The sequence below is a fragment of the Schistocerca piceifrons genome, chromosome 2 (assembly GCF_021461385.2).
Source record: "Schistocerca piceifrons isolate TAMUIC-IGC-003096 chromosome 2, iqSchPice1.1, whole genome shotgun sequence".
In the NCBI taxonomy this organism is placed as follows: Eukaryota; Metazoa; Arthropoda; class Insecta; order Orthoptera; family Acrididae; genus Schistocerca; species Schistocerca piceifrons.
In genome coordinates, this window is record NC_060139.1 from 905809658 (window position 1) to 905830690 (window position 21033).

The 21033-nt window shown below is 42.4% G+C and overlaps 1 pseudogene; it reads left to right on the top strand.

Moving 5' to 3' along the window:
* The first annotated feature begins 9458 nt into the window (after nucleotides 1–9458).
* Nucleotides 9459–9576, top strand: LOC124778794 (annotated as a pseudogene).
* Nucleotides 9577–21033: the final 11457 nt, after the last annotated feature.

Here is a 21033-nt window from a genome sequence, read left to right on the forward strand (position 1 = left end):
TCGTTAGGTAATGACTCAATAAACAATGAAACAAAACAACCACAACAGTATTTGCAAATAACTAACTAGCTTGAGATTTCAGAGAATGCAAATGGCTTTCTTCCACAGATGAATACTTTGGTTGTAAACGCAACAGAATACTTCTCCCATAGTGAACAAGAAATTTCAGGAGGCGAATAGGCAAGCGACAAATCGTCTCACCCATGCGAAATTTCACGTCAACGACTTACTGAGACAGTCTGTTCTGGTTTTGCTTCCATTTCTTTCAATCAAACTACGTGAGTCTACATCTGTTATTGGCAATACGCACTCAGTCGTTGCAAATCCCGCAAACATGAAAGTGATGATGATGATGATGATGATGATGATGATGTTTGGTTTGTGGGGCGCTCAACTGCGTGGTCATCAGCGCCCGAGTAAACATGAGAGCACAAATCAATAATTTGCTACTAAAGATGGACAAAACACTAGAACAAAACACAAGATCATAAGAAGCAAGAGGCAGAAATATCAAGAAACGTTCTAACCTGCTCACTATATATTTCCGTATGAAGTTTAGCCCAACTTTACCGCCCACTCTGCAAAGCGTCCACGTATTAGCAAAACAATGTACTCTCAAACTGTTATCCAGCTTAAACTCGTGTGTTAACCTTTGACTTGAGAGAACCTGATTTGTACTGAACTGTAACTTGGTCTAAATACAACTTCTCTTTATATATAATGCGCAACTGAAGTGAAACAATCATCTGGCCCAAGTCAAAATTTCCACTTACCTCGCATCTCGACAACATTGTTGTTCTCGAAAGCACAACAACAACAACGGCTAAGCTAGATTTCTGTTTCTAAATAAATATTCAAACTATTGCGTACCACATAGTGCATTGTGGTAATGCGTAACGATATACCTTTAAACAGTGGAGTGGGAAGAATAACTATTCCTATGAAATGATTTTGCAAGACAATGATTTTAGAACGAAGTATGTATTAATAAAAAAATAGAGTAAAATTTTGCGTGAGTTTTACACATAAAATTTGTCTGAACAATACTGTGCCTAACGAAGTGAACCACGATTAGACAAGGGTACAATGTTAACAGAGAATTTCTATAAAAATCAAACAACTTAATCAGTTGATATCTTAATGCATGTTCCAGGGAAGTGGTTGGCCTTTCTCTCAGCTCTGAACAAGTGAACAAAGATAACTAGTTGCCAATAATCATTTCTACAAAATAGGTGCGCAGTGCTACTGTCTTACCTCAAACTTCACTTTTAAAAAAAGAATGTTATTCAAAATTTGTGTTCCTTTCGCCTTTCAGTTTATACGTCATATTCATCCTTGCTGTCCTTTACAATAAATCTTTCTTCTTGTAAGAGATACCATCGCAAGCCAACACATCTGCATTAAATATGTTCATCACCTACCACACATCAACTAAGAAAGTATCAGACTAGCAGAGGCAAAGACTGTGCCACGACAAGACCAAAGATTGTTTAACAGTACTGTAACTTGCTTTCTCTCTGAAGTACACATCGATAACATACACAAATCAAACCTGAGATGTCCACCTTACAACTTGTGGAAAAACAGCAAAACCTTTCTGTAGAAATGTAACAAGAAATGACTTATGCCTGTTATTACGAAGTTTGAGGCCAGGCTACGTAGCCTTGAAACTGAACAAAATAATTTAAAAACTGCACGTCAGAATGACAAACAAAATCTACTTGAAAAATAAATACTACTGTACCGAGCACAGTAGTCTCACAAGCACAGAAAGTCACGATCACCTTAATAAACAATTAGTGAATAGGCAGACGCATTAAAACTGAACACTGACGAACAAAAAGGGCAACTCAGTATGTTAACAAAGAATGTTGAAGATCTGACTACAAAGATGGCAAATTTTACCACAAACACAGCCATGCGCCGCCGCCTCCGGCAGACATTCATGGATACAATGATGTGATAAAAAGATCGAAACCGGTCACCATTAAAAAAGTTAAGCGATCAGGACTGCTTCCAGTTTATTTTTAATAATTACAGATCGCTGTTTTCCTATATAAGAACTATGTTCTTTAAAATGTTACAGACAATGATTCTGATGTCACACTTCCTGTGCCATTTTTGTATCCAACAGAATATCAGGCACTTAATAATATTAAATAAAGTCAGACTAATGTCAGTTGACAACAGAAGATGGACGCAAACCGCATGCGAGAACAGTTGACGCTTACCGAATGCACACTAAATGTTGATGACGACACCAATGACTTCATGCGTTCACACTAACAGTAACACTCTGAGATTTGTGATGAAAATACCAATTTGTGACGTCTTGGTGATTTTCCAAGGGAATAATGCTTTTCTCCAAGACATGGTAGTGAGCCGCCCTTCAGGCGCAGTAGAGAACATTCCACCTCTTGCCGAACTGACAGTTTCGATTACAAGCGCTTCCTCTTTGTTCGTAAATTCAGATTTTATCAAAGTTTTAGCAACGACATCCACCCCAAGTGTGGCTGGATTAATTTTTGTTTTCACCGCCAGTAAATTGGTCTATAGGCCACAAACTGGAATTCATGTGTGGATATCTCGAAAGAGAGCCAGCCGTGAGCACGCGGACTGTAACCAGAGAGTGTCAAAGTGAAGCTGAGTTTAACCGCACTTTTCTGTCTGTGTAATGGCCGCAAGCAACTCAGGATCGAGTAAAGCTTAGTATAACAATGACGAAAAACTTTGGTCAGTCCGAATTTTCTAGCACAGTGAGTTACTTTGAGGAGGTGTTACGTAGAAACCAATATCTCACCAATTCTTAAGTCCGTCTGAGCTGATACTCATTTGCGTAACAAAATTGCCTTCGTATTTGTGTGACGTAATATTAGTAGGAAGATGCAAAGATGGCCTGGAAGCTCTCCAAGCTTTGCTGCAAGAACAGGAACTAGACACCGAGAACCATAGGACGGCCGCGGTGGTCTCGCGGTTCTAGGCGCGCAGTCCGGAACCGTGCGACTGCTACGGTCGCAGGTTCGAATCCTGCCTCGGGCATGGATGTGTGTGATGTCCTTAGGTTAGTTAGGTTCAAGTAGTTCTAAGTTCTAGGGGACTGATGACCACAGCTGTTAAGTCCCATAGTGCTCAGAGCCATAGTGCTCAGAGCCACACCGAGAACCATAACACTAGAAAAGATGACAACAGAAATTGTAACTCACTATCATAGAAATGGCGAATGCTTTGGCAAAATTCATTATCACAGAGACAGTTACAGACGACAAAATAGGCATCATCCGTATGATTTGCACTGTCAAGACCGAAAAAACTATCGAGACAGAAGCCATTTCCGCAGTAACGATCATGATCACGGTAATCGACAGAACAGACACTATGAAAACGATAACAGTCACTATCACAGTATCAGAACAACTACCGGGGCGACTCGTATTCTAAAGGATACAATTCTGATAGAGGAAGCCGCAGAACTCATGGAAAAACAAAAATTACGGAGACAGTCGCGAAAATGGGCAATGTTATCAAAACAATAATGACAACAATACAGTCAACATGGCGAAACGCTAGTAGATAAAGCCCGCCGCGACACACTGAGATAGTTAAGTGAGCCCCCCTAGCCTTACCAGCAATCTACGGCGTGGAAATAACACACAACAGTGACTCGCAACGCCGGCAGCTGCCAACATTATAAACAGGACTGGAAACATCGCTGCGGAAATAGCAAATTTCGTAAGTCTTGAAGGCATAACAGGCAAACGACCTTGCCACAGTGGTAACGCCGATTCCCGTCAGATCACCGAAGTTAAGTGCTGTTGGGCTTGGCTAGCAGTTGGATGGGTCACCGCCCGGGTCTGCCGAGTGCTGTTGCAAGAGGGGTGCGCTCAGCCCTGTTGAGGCAAATTGAGGAGCTACTTGACTGAGAAGTAGCTGCACCGGTCACGAAAACCGACAACGGCCGGGAGAGCGGTGTGCTGACCACGTGCTTCTACGTATCCGTATCCGGTGACGCCTCAGGGCTGAGGACGACATGGCGGCTGGTCGATTCCTTTGGGCCTACAAGGCCTGTTCAAACGGTGTTTGTTCTTGTTAGAGGACAGAGGAGATGTCTTATTACAGTAAAGTGATAACGCACAGAAAGCTACTGCACATCGAGTGATACATTTAGGTAACATCAATTTATCTGCTGTTCTCGACGCAGGTAGCCCCTATCTGTGATTAGTGAAATTCTGTTCAACAGATGCAGGTAGGCGACAGACAGTTCTGCGGTACCTTTCCGTAAAATCGCACTACAAGGTGCTATTTCAGGCAAAAGTACTGGTGTAGGGCATCAAACTCCTTTGGATTTCAAATGTGAAGGCTATAAATTTGTAATGGGTTTCTTAATTGTACCTCTTTTGTCGACAGAAATGATATTGAGAGTAGACTTTTTAAATGAACACAAAGCAGTTTTAATGTTTGATGACGCTGAGACAATCTTAGAAGCTTAAGATAAGTTAATTATTCTGAAAGTTGAAGATTGGATCTGAAGAGAAGATGAGGAAGTTAATCGGCTATGCATCAAGCCATGCAACACGCTTCCCATCTGAAATCTTTTATGATGACAGACGTTTTATACGTACTTCTTTTGATGGCATTGATCTAAAACAGATACACGCAGTTTGATTCTAGAGAAAACAGATAAACTACAGCATTGCACTGATACAGAGAGGAGGAGTCTTTGTGACGTTTTGTATTCACATTCAGTTGCTTCTCCTCACCGTACAGCAACTATATATATCTATGCTGTATGATGATGTGTGCACCCACCACATGGCGCGGTATTAGCCATGCACACGACTTGGGTAGAGAAGCATATCTCAGTTGGCGCCACTGTGTGGGTGTTCGTTGCTTCAATTCAATTCTCATATGTGAGCTGGACGCCAGCAGGTGCTTGGGCCGTGCTTTACACCCTACCTCTAGGTCAATGTGTCAACGGGCAGGCAAGGTGCGTCAGCTACTACAAGCGGCATACACCTGGTTGTGTCTCAAGTCGACCCTCCTTGTCCGCCTCCCCTGAAGGGTTCAACAACCCCGAAGTACGCAGTGCTGGCACGTGGCAACCCCCCATGGTGGGCTGTGGCCATTTTTGGAAATTTGTGTGAAGTTCTGTGGGACCAAACTGCTGTGGTCATCGGTCCCTAAGCTTACACAAAACTTAATGTAACTGAAACTAAAGACAACACACACGTCCCTGCACGAGGGAGGACTCGAACCTCCAAGGGAGGGGGGGGGGGGAGAGGGGGCAGCCTCGCGAACCGTGACAAGACGCCTAGACCACGCGGCTACCCCGCCCGGCTGGGCTGTGGCTTAGTCGCGTCTGGCGTGACCCGTATCTATGAATAGGTCTCGTGCCCATGTCCGCCACGCCGTCTCACCAGCAGCGAAAGTGGTTGTGGGCAACGGGTTTTACCCCCTTGGCCTCTCGGGGAATTTCTGTGGCCTCGCGCTGCGCACCAGTCGGCCACTCAGTTGATCTCTCCCTACAGCTCAACGCTCTGCCAACTGCCGAGTACTGGACCGCGTGACGTCCCTTCTCGAGCTCTATTGTGGATCACTGTACAATTGCATTCTGTTTTTGGTGCGTGGTCCATAACCCTTACAAATATGTTAAACCATTGTAGAAGATTATTACATATTTCAGTTTACAAGGTCATGAAAACAAAGAAGCACACGTTGTCTGTGTTGTATCCGGTAAGTGCAGAACAACAAAGACTAGAGGCGTGAGTTGAAAAACAAGTTTTATCTCTCAATTGAAGTTCACACAAGATATGAATACAAACACTGACAGACGAATTGTTCACTGAGTCCCTATCACAATCATACAACACTGTCGCTTCAGGTCTGCGTATGTCCGTAGTTACAAGCGGTGAGCTCAAACACTTTGCGAGACTGCAGCCTGACTTTGCACTGTTGTCCACGGTGAGGAGTGCGCTTTTAACTAGTCGGCCGCTCCCGCCGGAGATTCGAGTCCTCCCTCGGGCATGGGTGTGTGTGTTGTTCTTAGCATAAGTTAGTTTAAGTAGTGTGTAAGTCTAGCGACCGATGACCTAAGCGCCGGCCGAAGTGGCCGCGCGGTTCTGGCGCTGCAGTCTGGAACCGCGAGACCGCTACGGTCGCAGGTTCGAATCCTGCCTCGGGCATGGATGTGTGTGATGTCGTTAGGTTAGTTAGGTTTAACTAGTTCTAAGTTCTAGGGGACTAATGACCTCAGCAGTTGAGTGCCATAGTGCTCAGAGCCATTTGAACCATTTTTGATGACCTAAGCAATTTGGTCCCTAAGGAATTCACACACATTTGAACATTTTAACTAGTCCGGGCGAGCAGGAGTACACTGGCCGCCAGTGGGCCCGCCGTGACGTGGCATGACGTGATTGGCCTGTAATCAGTTGGTTGCAAAAAAAAAATGTGTGTGAAATCTTATGGGAGTTAATTGCTAAAGTCATCAGTCCCTAAGCTTACACACTACTAAAACTAAATTATCCTAAGGACAAACACACACACCCACACCCGATGGAGGACTCGAACCTCCACCGGAACCAGCCACACAGCCCATGACTGCAGCGCCTGAGACCGCTCGGCTAATCGCCGGCCGGTGTGGCCGTGCGGTTCTAAGCGCGTCAGTTTGGAACCGCGTGACCGCTACGGTCGCAGGTTCGAATCCTGCCTCGGGCATGGATGTGTGTGCTGTCCTTAGGTTAGGTTTAAGTACTTCTAAGTTCTAGGGGACTGATGACCTCAGTAGTTAAGTCCCATAGTGCTCAGAGCCATTTTTCGCTCGGCTAATCCCGCGCGGCAGTTGGTTGCTACTTTCCATATCTGCGGCTGCTGGCGTTGCCGGGGTTACTGCGGAAGCGGCTTAGGGGTGGCTGCGCCTGCGCTCATAAGAGGAAGTGGTACCGCCGCCTATCGGCCGTGAGCTGATCGTCGTCTGATTCCTGGTTCAAATGGTTCAAATGGCTCTGAGCACTATGGGACTTAACTGCTGTGGTCATCAGTCACCTAGAACTTAGAACTACTTAAACCTAACTAACCTAAGGACAGCATACACATCCATGCCCGAGGCAGGATTCGAACCTGCCACCGTAGCGGTCGCGCGGTTCCAGACTGTAGCGCCTAGAACCGCTCGGCCACCCCGGCCGGCCTGATTCCTGGCCGCAAAACGCTGTGTGCCATGGTGCGGTCATTGATCATACTGCACTATGGACTCAGTATTTCTCACTCCCGTAAGATGTAAAAAGGAACAAATTAATTTACACGAGACAAGGATTAGCTAATTTCCATGGATGTCTATTAATGGACATGATACGCAGCTTAACCATATAATGTGCTGTGTGAATATATTTCTAACTTTCGCAAGTAAAGGATTGAGAAGTGAATGGTAGGCGGGGGGGGGGGGGGGGGGCTACTTTTATGACTAACTTAAAGCAGAACTTACCACTAACGTAATCAGAACTCCAATGTTCCCTAGCACCACCCATTTCTAAAACTACCATTACGAATTACCATGCGTAAGAATCGACTTACAGGTAATTAAATTAAACATGCTTTGTAATTATCCCAGTGCACCTAATAAGTAACCACCGTAACTTAAATTATCTATATAAATCATTCTTTTTGTTGTCCGCCCCATTAGCTGAACGGTCAGCGCGTTGGATTGCCACGCACGGGGACCCGGGTTCGATTCCCGGCTGGGGAGGGAAGTTTTCTCCCCTCAGCATTGTCGATGCGCCGGTTGCCCAATGTGGCGTCGCACTCAATAAGACATGCACTTGGCGGCCGAACTTCCCCACTTGGAACTCCCGGCCACTGACGCCGTACGCATCTTTCCATTTTCTTTTTATTTATATATATTTCTGTTTTTTGATCGGATTATGAATAAAACCTTCTCTCCTTCTTCATGTGTCTGTCAAGCCTAGGCCTCTACCTACTTTATTTTTCGTTTCGCTTCCTTGAGGACAGCACTTGTGTTCACGGTTGCAACATATCTCCCCAACAGACTATGAAAAAAAAAAGACATTGGCCGCCACTTTGATGGACAAGGGCGAAATTATAAATGAGTTTCTGATTGATGTGCGCAAGCTGAAAACAAATGACAGATGGGGAGTGATGCTGCATACTTCTTGTTCCATGTTATTGAGCAGCCTGCTGTCCAGACTGTGCTGCCTCGACGGTGGGGAACTGCCTCGTGACATGACGTATGTACCGTTTAAATTCTTCGAGTTGGGGATCTATCTGTGATCTGCATGCTGACGATCAGGATCATCTGATTCCTGCGAAACTCTTAAGATATTGGCTGTCACGAAGACTCGATAGTGGTGTGAACTGATTGAGTCGCAGTTCCACTATTAGTTTTGGGTACCTGCACAACTAACACGTCACTACTGGCCACAATAAATTGTACATGCGCCCAACGGTGTTGTGCCATCGTGAAAATCGCAAAACGATGGCGTGAGCCTTCCCACCTACGCCGAGGGTGGGCTCTATGGTCGCTTTAACACCTTCAGCATGCGCCTATGGAACTTGGCGCTCCCAAAACTGGTGAGGCCACACACTCATATCAAAAACAACTTGTGAGGTAGCGGGCGAATTGTGGCGCCCTGAAAATATTCTAAGTTGGCACGGCCGCACGGGCCGCTCGACCAGCCGGGGCCCGGCAGCGACCACGTTGTGCCAGACGCTGGCCGAAGCAGGAGGGGTCCAGCCGCGTGGCTGGGAATTCCATGGTGACGCTATCTTCATGGAGGAGACACTCCGGGAGTGCCAGAGATGGCAGACTTTGTGAAACCTTAATGGCAGACATTTCACAGTTCGATAGAAATTAATAGTAGCCAGATGAAACGTGATACCTCAAAAAGAAAGATGTACATTACTGTTATTTGCACGACGATTCTGATAGTGTAATCAGATTATCAATATCTTTATTAGTTTAAAGTTTAGTATCTGACGGTAAATTATACAAGTAACACCCAGGAACTAATTTCCGAAGTATAAACGCTTCATCCGATTTTGTCGATCGCCGTGTCTTTGGAAAGCTATTAGTGTAAATCTAAATTGGTATGAATTACAGGCATGTAACTTGAATAACACATGAGTTATTGGAGGTCAAAGCGGTCCATTACTATCGATCGCGTCAGGCCATAAGTAATCCACAGTTACACGAAAAAACGGTAGCAGCATGCTTATAAATATATTTATTCATCTATGTCTTTCTTTATATCCGACATGTACCATTCATGAAGAAATTGGTGAAATATTTACTGTGTTTTAGAAAGCACAGAGATATTAGGCTTCTGGCCTACCTTTTCTTGCTATTCCTTTGATATATGTTTATTTAATTTGTTTATGTATTTAATAATGTGTGTTGGAGCGTCTGGTCCAGCCGTAGGAATATTTATTTAATTTCAAGTATTTAAATGAAAGGCAACGGCCTTGCCGCAGTGGATACACCGGTTCCCGTCAGATCACCGAAGTTAAGCGCTGTCGGGCGTGGCTCGCACTTGGAGGGGTGACCATCCTGGCAGCCATGCGCTGTTGCAATTTTTCGTGGTGCACTCAGCCTCGTGTTGGAATTGAGGAGCTACTCGACCGAATAGTAGCGGCTCCGGTCAAAGACAACCATCATACTGATCGGGAGAGCGGTGTGCACACCACACGCCCCTCTTATCCGCCTCTTCAGCTGAGGATGACAGGGCGGTCGGATGATCCCGGTGGGCCACATGTGGCCTGATGACGGGGTGTATATTTAAATGAAAAGCCAGTACTTCGAATGGGCTTAAATACACTACTGGCCATTAAAATTGCTACACCATGAAGATGACGTGCTAGAGATTCGAAATTTAACCGACAGGAAGAAGATGCTGTGATATGCAAATGATTACCTTTTCAGAGCATTCACACAAGGTTGGCGCCGGTGGCGACACCTACAACGTGCTGACATGAGGAAAGCTTCCAACTGTTTTCTCATACGCAAACAGCAGTTGACCGGCGTTGCACGGTGAAACGTTGTTGTGATGCCTCGTGTAAGGAGGAGAAATGCGTACCATCACGTTTCCGGGCGGATTGTAGCCTATCGAGATTGCGGTTTGTCGTATCGGGACATTGCTGCTCGCGTTGGTCGAGATCCAATGACTGTTATCAGAATATGGAATCGGTGGGTTCAGGAGGGTAATACGGAACGCCGTGCCGGATCCCAACGGCCTTGTATCACCAGCAGTCGAGATGAGAGGCATCTTATCCGCATGGCTGTAACGGATCGTGCAGCCACGTCTCGATACCTGAGTCAACTGATGGGGACGTTTGCAAGACAACAACTATCTGCACGAACAGTTCGACGACGTTTGCAGCAGCATGGACTATCAGCTCGGAGACCATGGCTGCGGTTACCCTTGACGCTGCATCACAGACAGGAACACCTGCAACGGTGTACTCAACGACGAACCTAGGTGCACGAATGGCCAAACGTCCTTTTTTCGGATGAATTCAGGTTCTGTTTACAGCATCATGATGGTCGCATCCGTGTTGGGCGACATCGCGGTGAACGCACACTGAAAGCGTGTATTCGTCATCGACATACTGGCGTATCATCCGGCGTGATGGTATGGGTGCCATTGGTTACACGTCTCGGTCACCTCTTGTTCGCACTGACGGCACTTTCAACAGTGGACGTTACATTTGAGATGTGTTACGACCCGTGGCTCTACCCTTCATTCGATCCCTGCGAAACCCTACATTTCAGCAGGTTAATGCACGACCACATGTTGCAGGTCCTGTACGGACCTTTCTGGATACAGAAAATGTTCGACTGCTGCCCTGGCCAGCACATTCTCCAGATCTCTCACCAATTGAAAACGTCTGGTGAATGGTGGCCGAGTAACTGGCTCGTCACAATACGCCAGTCACTACTCTTGATGAACTGTGGTATCGTGTTGAAGCTTGCATGGGCAGCTGTACCTGTACACGCCATCCAAGCGCTTTTTGACTCAATGCCCAGGCGTATCAAGGCCGTTAATTACGGCCAGAGGTGGTTGTTCTGGGTACTGATTTCTCAGGATCTATGGACCCAAATTGCGTGAAAATGTAATCACATGTCAGTTCTAGTATATTATATTTGTCCAATGAATACCCGTTTATCATATGCATTTCTTCTTGGTGTAGCAATTTTAATGGCCAGTAGTGTATGTTTGTGAGTGTTCGTTCGCTTGGAGACATGGAGGGAGCGTTCTAGCCAATCACAGCGTTCGTTAATGGTGAGAGTGTGTGGTAGTTGGTGGAAGGGCTGCAGTCCTGGAGGGTACGGCACAGGACGGGAGTGAGTGCTAGACGCGGACAGTACGGGGCGACGGACGCAGAGTCGTCGGAAAGACTTGGAGAGGGTGGACCAGTTTGCGCGATGTTGCGGCAGGTAGAAATACTTTGGAGTGCCGCCCTGTGAATTTGTGAGATTTCCGTAGCTTCTACTGTGAAGACGTAGGCTGCGTTTAGAAGTGAATATTTCGCGAGCTGTGTTGTTGTTCATAACAAATTACATGCTGTAGGAATCTGTTGTTTCCCTGTTATTCAACTTATATTTTATTTAACTGCTGGACCATCGACACCAATATGTGTTGAAAGGTGGCTACACTGAGCCACTGCGCCAGAGATTGCGCCAAAGAGTACTATTAAGCCGCCTCCACAGTGCCTGTTAAGAACTCGTGGCAGACAGTGCGTGGGCAGAGCTCGTAGAAGACAGTTCGTGTTGAGATGTGCTAGTGGGCAAGGCTTGTCGAGATGTTGTAGTAAGGAGTGTTTGTTCCATGTTTTATCCAGTTATTTGACGGGAGAGATAGCAGATGTTATTGTAATGATCAGAGTGCATTTCGTCAATATATATGAAGGTAAAAACCACAATGTTCTTTTATTATTTGTGTGTCTGAAATAATGCGTCATTACAGGTTCAGTCAACAAAGCATCTGGCGTGTGTTCTTGTATTAGAGTTTAATTCTGCTTTCCTTACGCAATTATAGTATTTCTAATTTTCTTTTATCACGTCAGTATAATTGGTATTTAAAAATTCTTGTCTTGTTGAAGAAGAACCGTGCCAGATGTACGTTGAGTCACACTCCCACATACAGAACAGTTATACTTGTGCTTTGGTTTAGTAGGTTTTATAGTTGCTGGGGACTTAATTAATTAACTGTGTTTATGAAAATTTTCATTTCATTCTTTGTTGTTGTTCTTTGCAGTCAGATAGCGTAATAATACTAGTCAGGGCCAACCGATTACGAGACACAGCGTAATCGGACATACAGCTACGAAAAACTACAAAATATTTTCAATCATATTTAATTAAGCCCCCATGCACGTGGCGACCGCTGCTTCGGATCGTCCCTTGGAATCTTCTGATTGTAAAAATAGTAGACCGTAGTATTGTTGTAGTAATTTGAGTTTAGTAATTGTAGTCTGTATTGCATGTATAGATTTGGTAATTGTCATTTTTCTAATGGTATTTTTCAAAATTTAAATTGTTGTCTTGTCTACGGGTTTGACAATTTAGTGCAATTATTTCAATTGTTCGATTAATCGTGTTTGAGGGAAACTTTTCATGTAAATGGTATTGTTGGAGATAAAGAGTCATTGTGTGTAATTTTCGTACAGTGACGAATTTTTTTTATGTTTTGGAAATGATTACGCGGTCGATGAAAAAGGCGAAAATGATGAATAGTGAAAATGACGAAATTGTTAACATGGCGAACTCGCCAACACAGGAGAACAGTGTGATGAATAATGAAGTGGAAGACAATTTAATAAGTCGGGGAAATAGTCTAGAACCATTTCAAAATTTTTCTCAATCAGAAAATTCACAGAATACGAGATTAACGATAGAAGATTCTGAAATAGTATCGAACACAGATAGCTTTACAGCTATGACGAAGGAAACTGGTTTTGCGGGAAATGTTAGGGGCGAAAGGAGTTTCGAATCAGTTACTATGGGGGAGTTGATGAGTGCTATATTAAAAATGGAAACACGGTTTGGATCTGAATTAGAAAAACAGATGGGAACAATGGAAACACGGATGGGAACAATGGAATCACGGTTAGACTCAGTGGGATCACAGTTGGGATCACAAATATGAACAATTAAAACAGAGATGGAAACAATGGAAACACGGTTAGACTCACGAATAGGGACATGTTTCAAAAACATGAAAGATGAATTAAAGAAAGAAATCAGAGAAGAAGTACAACCAATTTTGAATGCTCACAATAATAGATTAATTGCAGTAGAAATCAGACAAAGGGAACAGGATAGAGAACAGGCAGAAAGAGATCGCGTGATAGTACAGAAATTTTCAGAGTTTAATTTACAACGTGCAAAAGATAAGGAAGAATTATTTGAGAGAATCGAAGAATCCGTACCAAATGACAGAATAAATAACTTAACGCAACAGTGTGAACAGTTAACTACTAAATGTGACAACACCGAAACCCGAGTCGCGACACTTACGGAAGACGTAAATAAACAGAAAGAACAAATAGGTGATTTAGCGGAAAGAGTTGAGGAGATATCAGATAAACTGACAAATCTTAGTTTACATGGGGACAGAGATTCGGATGATACAGCTCCATTGCCATTTGCAGAAACCGAAGAATACCAGAACATAAATAAGCATGTTGAAAATCAGGGAAAATTTAATGAACGCGTGAAAAGGGAATTTGAGGCATTACGAAAGCAAGTCAAACAAATTGAAGGCGAAATAGTAGGAAAGGACAGTAGAAGGAACTTAGAATCACAGATAGCAGAGGGGTATGAAGAAAGTAATTTATTTCATTTACGAGAAGCAACAAGAGAGCGCCAGGCGCGCGAACTTGACAATAATCGACATTCGGACTGGGACAGACGCGGTAGGTCTTTGTCGCCACGAGGCGAAAACTTTGACTATAAACACTTTTTGACTGTCCGGAAATTTAAGATCTTCCGCAATTCTAAGAATGACATACATCCATGTGCATGGCTAGATCAATTTATGTACGCACTTCCACCAAATTGGCCATTAAGTCACAAACTGGAAATTATGTGCGGCTATTAAAGTCCTCAGGGGATTCACTACTCTAAGTGAATATGTGCCGTAGCGAGCATAGGGCCCCGAGCTGTAGTGGTGCTATTTCTCTTTTAGTTTTCTGCACCGCTGCCTACTCTTTTACTATTCTTTGCATCTGTCAAACCAACTCTTCGACTATCAATCTATCTAGTGAGTAAGTAAATAATAATAACCTGCTATGACTAATTTACCCAAAAGTGACTTCGGAAATTACCGTTTGGACTTACTGTATTTTCTGCAGCATTCATTCGTAGCTTAAACGAAGTTTTACCTGTTTATCTTCGTAACAATATTACTTCATATGTTGACGATATTCTTATTGCTAAACATTCTTGGAGTGAGCACAACAAAATTTTGGATTCATTGTTACGTATTTTTGCAAGAGTTGGCATTACAGTGAACTTAGAAAAATCTGAATTTGGTCGTTCTCAGGTGAAATTTCTCGGTCACATTATTTCTACAGAAGGTATTCTTCCTGATCCAGAAAAATTAGACGCTATTCGTAACTATGCTGTTCCTACCACAAAACGTGATGTTCGTAGTTTCCTTGGTGTCTGTAATTTTCTTAGACGCTTTGTTAAATTGGACGATTTGGCCACATCTCGTTTATGTGAACTATCTGGAAAGAAATCTAATTGGTGTTGGGATGAGGAAGCTCAGTCAGAATTTGAACAGCTTCGTGATGCTTTAGTTGCTGCTCCACTTCTTTCACATCCGGATTTATCTAAAGATTTTTGTTTGGCGACGCACTCATCGTACAAATGCCTAGATGCACATTTATTTCAAGAGATAGAAGAAAACGGCGTTGTAGTACAGAAAACTATTGCATTTGGAAGTCGTGTTCTCTCTAAATCAGAAAAGAATTATTCGATTACGGAACTTGAAGCTTTGGCGGTTGTTTGGGCTTTCACAAAATTTCGCACATTTTTGTTTGGCAGACATACTAAGGTTTACACCGATCATCGAGCTCTGGAATTTCTTATGTCGACAAAATTAACTCATGGCAGATTGTCACGATGGGCGTTGTACCTACAGGAATTTGATTTTAGTATTGTTTACATACAGGGTTCTTCAAATATTGTTGCTGATGCTTTATCACGTGCACCCATGGGTTTGAAACAAAGTGCTGAAGAGGACTGCAAAGAAAACAATTATTGTTTGATGTATATTCAAGGTGTTGCGTTTGAGAACTTTATTTCGTCTTCGCTCCAGGACATCGCTAAGGAGCAAAATAAGGATCCAATCTGGAAGGACATTAAGGAGAAGTGGAGGAGAAAGGAAAGCGTGGCGATTAGACAGCATTATTTAGTTCGCAATGACATTCTTTTTAAACGAGAATCGGTCGACAACTCTGTTTGGTTAGTTTGTATTCCTGATGAGTGGGTTAATAAGCTGATTTGGTATACGCATTTCAGTTATGCACACTTTGGTCCCAGAAAATGCTTTCATAAATTACGAGAAAATTGTTATTTCAGTAATATGGGAAAACGTATTCGATCTGTTCTGGCCAAATGCAAATTATGTCAAAAGGCTAAGCTGCCAACAGTTTCTCACAGAGCACCGTTGTTTCCTATCATTCCAGCGAAATTAAAGGAGATGGCTGCAGTCGATTTGTTCGGTCCAGTGGTTCGATCTACTAATGGTTTTGCGTACATTTTCGTAGCAGTGGAACTGACGTCAAAATATGTGTGTTTTACACCGTTACGCAAAGCAACAGCTCGTTCAGTATCTAACGCTTTCATCAAACATTTTCTTAAAGAAGTTGGTCATGTTGATAAGGTTATATCAGATAATGGATCACAGTTTCGTTCTAAAATTTGGCTTCGTACTCTACAGCGTCGTAAAATTAAACCAATCTTCATTTCACTTTTTCACCCTCAATCTAACGCTTCAGAGAGATGGATGAAGGAAATCAATAAATTGTGTCGACTTTATTGTCATCAGAATCACAGAACGTGGGATCAGTATCATCATATTTTTCAAAACATTCTGAATGAACTCCCTAATGATTCAACTTCTTTACCGCCATTACTGATATTAAAAAACAAGGCACCGACAAATCGCATATCTGAAATCGTTCCTTTTTCCGCCTACACGGAAACTGCGGCATTCGGAAGTTGTCAACCTGGCTCTACAAAATATTGAATCTGCGGCTGCGAGAAGAGAGAAATCAGCTAAACATCCTGGTCGTTCAAAAATCTTGTCAGTTGGTCAAATAGTGTTAATTAGGTCTCATCGTTTATCTCACAAAGGAAAAGGCTTGTGTCGCAAATTTTTTCTGCTTTATAACGGTCCATATAGAATTCGCAAAATCATTCATGATAACACTGTTGAAGTAGAAACTCTTAAATCTCGACGCTCTAAAGGAATACATCATATATCTAACGTAAAAATTTTTGTGGAATGACATACTTTTGAGAAACCAACAGCTAGATGTAAACATGCGGAGAGTACAAGGATACCGCGCTGTGTTTTGGCGGCGGCATATAATCAAAGCAACAGTCAAGTCTGCGCGCCGCACAAGGCAGTCGTTGACCGCGAACAATTGCTTCCTACGTCACGCGCCTACAGCTGATCGAGCGCTCAGTGCGAATGCACTGACAGCCGTAAACAAATACACAATTTAATTTCTCCGATTAAATTCAGTATAAAGCTATAGTGACTTGATGAATTCTGTTATTAACATTCAGTATTTTTCAGGATACGGTTCTATAAAATATTTAAAAACTTCAGGTAAATTCTGTGTGTCTCCGACGTTAAGAGGACTTGCTATCGAGAAATTTTCAGGAAGAGTGTAATTTCGAAGAAGAAACTAATAAACTAAAAAGGGTAACTATTAATTGAGTTTATTTTTCAGGTAACAAATTTCCACTTAAGTACGTACTTTAGACGTAATTTGCTGCTCGCGATTACGTGATTCATACTTTGTGCTAATTACATGTTCTATGAATTTACTTGTGAAGCGACGTGCTTGCATACGTTAACTGATTTTGACAATGATTATTAATGAACTGGGTTGTAACTTGTGTATATTATGCATCGCTTGGCTGCACTGCTTTTTCACTGATGTCTTATTTTTTTTTAACTATGTGCCTGCTGTGCTTATTTATTTAAATTATAATTGTCACCTGATTAGTTGTGCTAATATGTATGTAAGTTATACTTTGTGATTTATCTGCTTGCGCCTTCATGTTTACTTATTAAGATGACATATGAACATTTATTTGCTTATGCTGATATGATGCTAATGACATGTTTACTGCTTTGCGTATGGATTGCATATTTATACATATCTGTTGTTGTCATAACTACTCTTTAATTTGGTATATAGAAATGCTGATATACAGTGTACGAACATAAAGTTTAGGTCACAGTATTGGATTAATTATAGATTGTTCGCTTGGCAGAGCCTCGTTGTAAGAATTGTGCTGCATCCACTTGTTGACATTCTGTTCTCTACTGGTATATTTACTCGCTATTGCTTGTTTTGCTTACGCAAAGTGCCTTATATTTTTAAGATAAGAAAATGAACTGCTATAATTCGACGAACGACATTAGTACAAGAAACTTCATAGAAGTCACATGAGCTGGAGGTTTTATGGAAGCTGTATAACTTTATGCTAATAGGAAGGAAGCTAACGACATGACATACCATTACTAGGTTTAGACCATTAACAGTTATTACACTGCATTTTTCGTGAGTAATTGAAATAGGAAGTGACACTTGACACAAGAAATACTCCATATGTTTGCTTCTGTTTGCCATAATTCTTGAAGTGGTGTACACACTGTGAAATAATATGTTCATTCACACTCTGTAATCGTACTTAATTACTGAGAGTTATTCGAACTAAAGACTGTTAGAGGTCATGTATGCATTTCTTTTGTTTATAATTCATAATGAGTGGAAGATTTGGGTCAGATGGATTACACAGAGGTTGTGTGTTGGCAATGTGTCTTCAGATTGTATGGGATGATGAGGTTTGCATTAGGATTTTATCTGTACTTGTTCGAGGAGACTGACTAGAGGAAAGAGTTGTTATGGAAGTGAAATGATATTGGTAATAAGGTTTATATGTATCGACGCATTGAAGAGGTATTATTGAGGTATTATTGAGATTATGTGAAGTTGATGATTATTGGAGTTTTGGTGGATAAGAGGTAAAGTAAGTGAGGAGCACATATTGGCAATAAGGTTTATATATATCGACGTATTGAAGAGGTATTATTGAGGTATTATTGAGATTATGTGAAGTTGATGATTATTGGAGTTTTGGTGGATAAAAGGTAAAGTAAGTGAGATGCATATTTTTTTTTGTTGGTCTTATGGAACAAGGAGGATGAAGATAGCAGACTAGAACACTAAAGTAGAAGGAAGATAGTCTATACACACACTTTGTTAAATCACTAAGCAGTATATACTTTTTTTTGAAGAGAGGAAGTATTTGCATATCTTGGCTCACTGACAGTTGTTCAACAACAGTACATTTGATCTGGCTTGGCAAACATTGGTCTTGACATGATGACTATGACGTTGACCTAACTATTATTGACTGTTATACATTGCTGCCACTATTACTTGATACACATGATGAACATCAGATTTTGACAGAATTACATTTACACAGTTAACACCATTCAATTACACAGTAGTACTTAATGTGGATGAAAGATGAATGAGTGTGTTTTGTGTGTTTTCCTTTCCTAATCCTAAACACATACATCGTAAATATTATTTTATTTGTTTGTAGTGGCTTGCACTGACACCCATAAATATTATAGGTTTACTGATATTTGAGTATTTGTAATAGTTAATATGTCAATTATCTGACATCTTTTGTGTGTTTATTAGAATTTGTATGTTTAGTGTGAGAGCATTGTAAAAGCATTTGTATGTGTTTTCAAACTATTGTTCATGCCTGAACTGTCTGATTAGTGAAGGTAAATATTGTGAACTGTTACCTGCACTTTTCAACGTAATGTGTGACACTTAGGAATGATTAATTTCTGCTGATGAACTGTGTGATCAGTGATAGTGAATATTATGGACTGCTCTCTGCACCTACTCAACATTGCTGGGTGCAACTAATGGACTGCTTCTACTGAAATGATGTCACTTGTTGGTGTCTGCACCAGCTCAACATTGCTGGGTGCAACTGATGGACTGCTTCTACTGAAATGATGTCACTTGTCGGTGTCTGCACCTGCTCAACATTGCTGGGTGCAACTGGTGGACTGCTTCTACTGAAATGATGTCACTTGTTGCTGTCTGCACCTGCTCAACATTGCTGGGTGCAACTGATGGACTGCTTCTACTGAAATGATGTCACTTGTCGGTGTCTGCACCTGCTCAACATTGCTGGGTGCAACTGGTGGACTGCTTCTACTGAAATGATGTCACTTGTCGGTGTCTGCACCTACTCAACATTGCTGGGTGCCATTGTTAGAACTGCTTCTACTGAAATAATGTCACTTGTTGCTGTCTGCACCTGCTCAACACTACTGGGTGCCACTGATGGACTGCCTTTTACTGAAATAATGTGACTTGTTGCTGTGTGTACCTGCTCAACATTGCTGGGTGCAACTGATGGACTGTTTCTGCTGAAATGATGTCACTTGTTGGTGTCTGCACCTGCTCAACATTGCTGGGTGCAACTGATGAACTGTTTCTACTGAAATGAAGTCACTTGTTGCTGTCTGCACCTACTCAACATTGCTGGGTGCCTCTGATGGATTGCTTCTACTGAACTAATGTGACTTGTTGCTCTGTGTACCTGCTCAACATTGCTGGGTGCAACTGATGGACTGTTTCTGCTGAAATGATGTCACTTGTTGGTGTCTGCACCTGCTCAACATTGCTGGGTGCAACTGATGAACTGTTTCTACTGAAATGAAGTCACTTGTTGCTGTCTGCACCTACTCAACATTGCTGGGTGCCTCTGATGGATTGCTTCTACTGAACTAATGTGACTTGTTGCTCTGTGTACCTGCTCAACATTGCTGGGTGCAACTGATGGACTGTTTCTGCTGAAATGATGTCACTTGTTGGTGTCTGCACCTGCTCAACATTGCTGGGTGCAACTGATGAACTGTTTCTACTGAAATGAAGTCACTTGTTGCTGTCTGCACCTACTCAACATTGCTGGGTGCCTCTGATGGATTGCTTCTACTGAACTAATGTGACTTGTTGCTCTGTGTACCTGCTCAACATTGCTGGGTGCAACTGATGGACTGTTTCTGCTGAAATGATGTCACTTGTTGGTGTCTGCACCTGCTCAACATTGCTGGGTGCAACTGATGAACTGTTTCTACTGAAATGAAGTCACTTGTTGCTGTCTGCACCTACTCAACATTGCTGGGTGCCTCTGATGGATTGCTTCTACTGAACTAATGTGACTTGTTGCTGGGTGTACCTGCTAAACTTTACTGGGTGCCACTGATGGACTGCTTCTACTGAAATGATGTCACATGTTGGTGTCTTTTTTTGTATAAACTAATCATTGAAAGCATTTTATGTGAACATTTGTATAAACTGATTTTTTTTGTATTGTGTAAACTATTATGTAAAGCCACATGTATGAAAAAATTTGTATTGCTTACTGTATTTCATATATTAGGTTATTGAAAGGTCAGTGCAAAGCCAAGATTTTAACTAATTATGTGATATTTAGGTATTAATATTATCTTTTATTTTTGTCTGTATTTTTGTGGACGAATTTGGTGGTATTTTCACCACCAATGCTGGCAAAAATACCATCAAATTCTGTCCTGTGGAGGAGGGGCATATGAAAGGTGGCTACACTGAGCCACTGCGCCAGAGATTGCGCCAAAGAGTACTATTAAGCCGCCTCCACAGTGCCTGTTAAGAACTCGTGGCAGACAGTGCGTGGGCAGAGCTCGTAGAAGACAGTTCGTG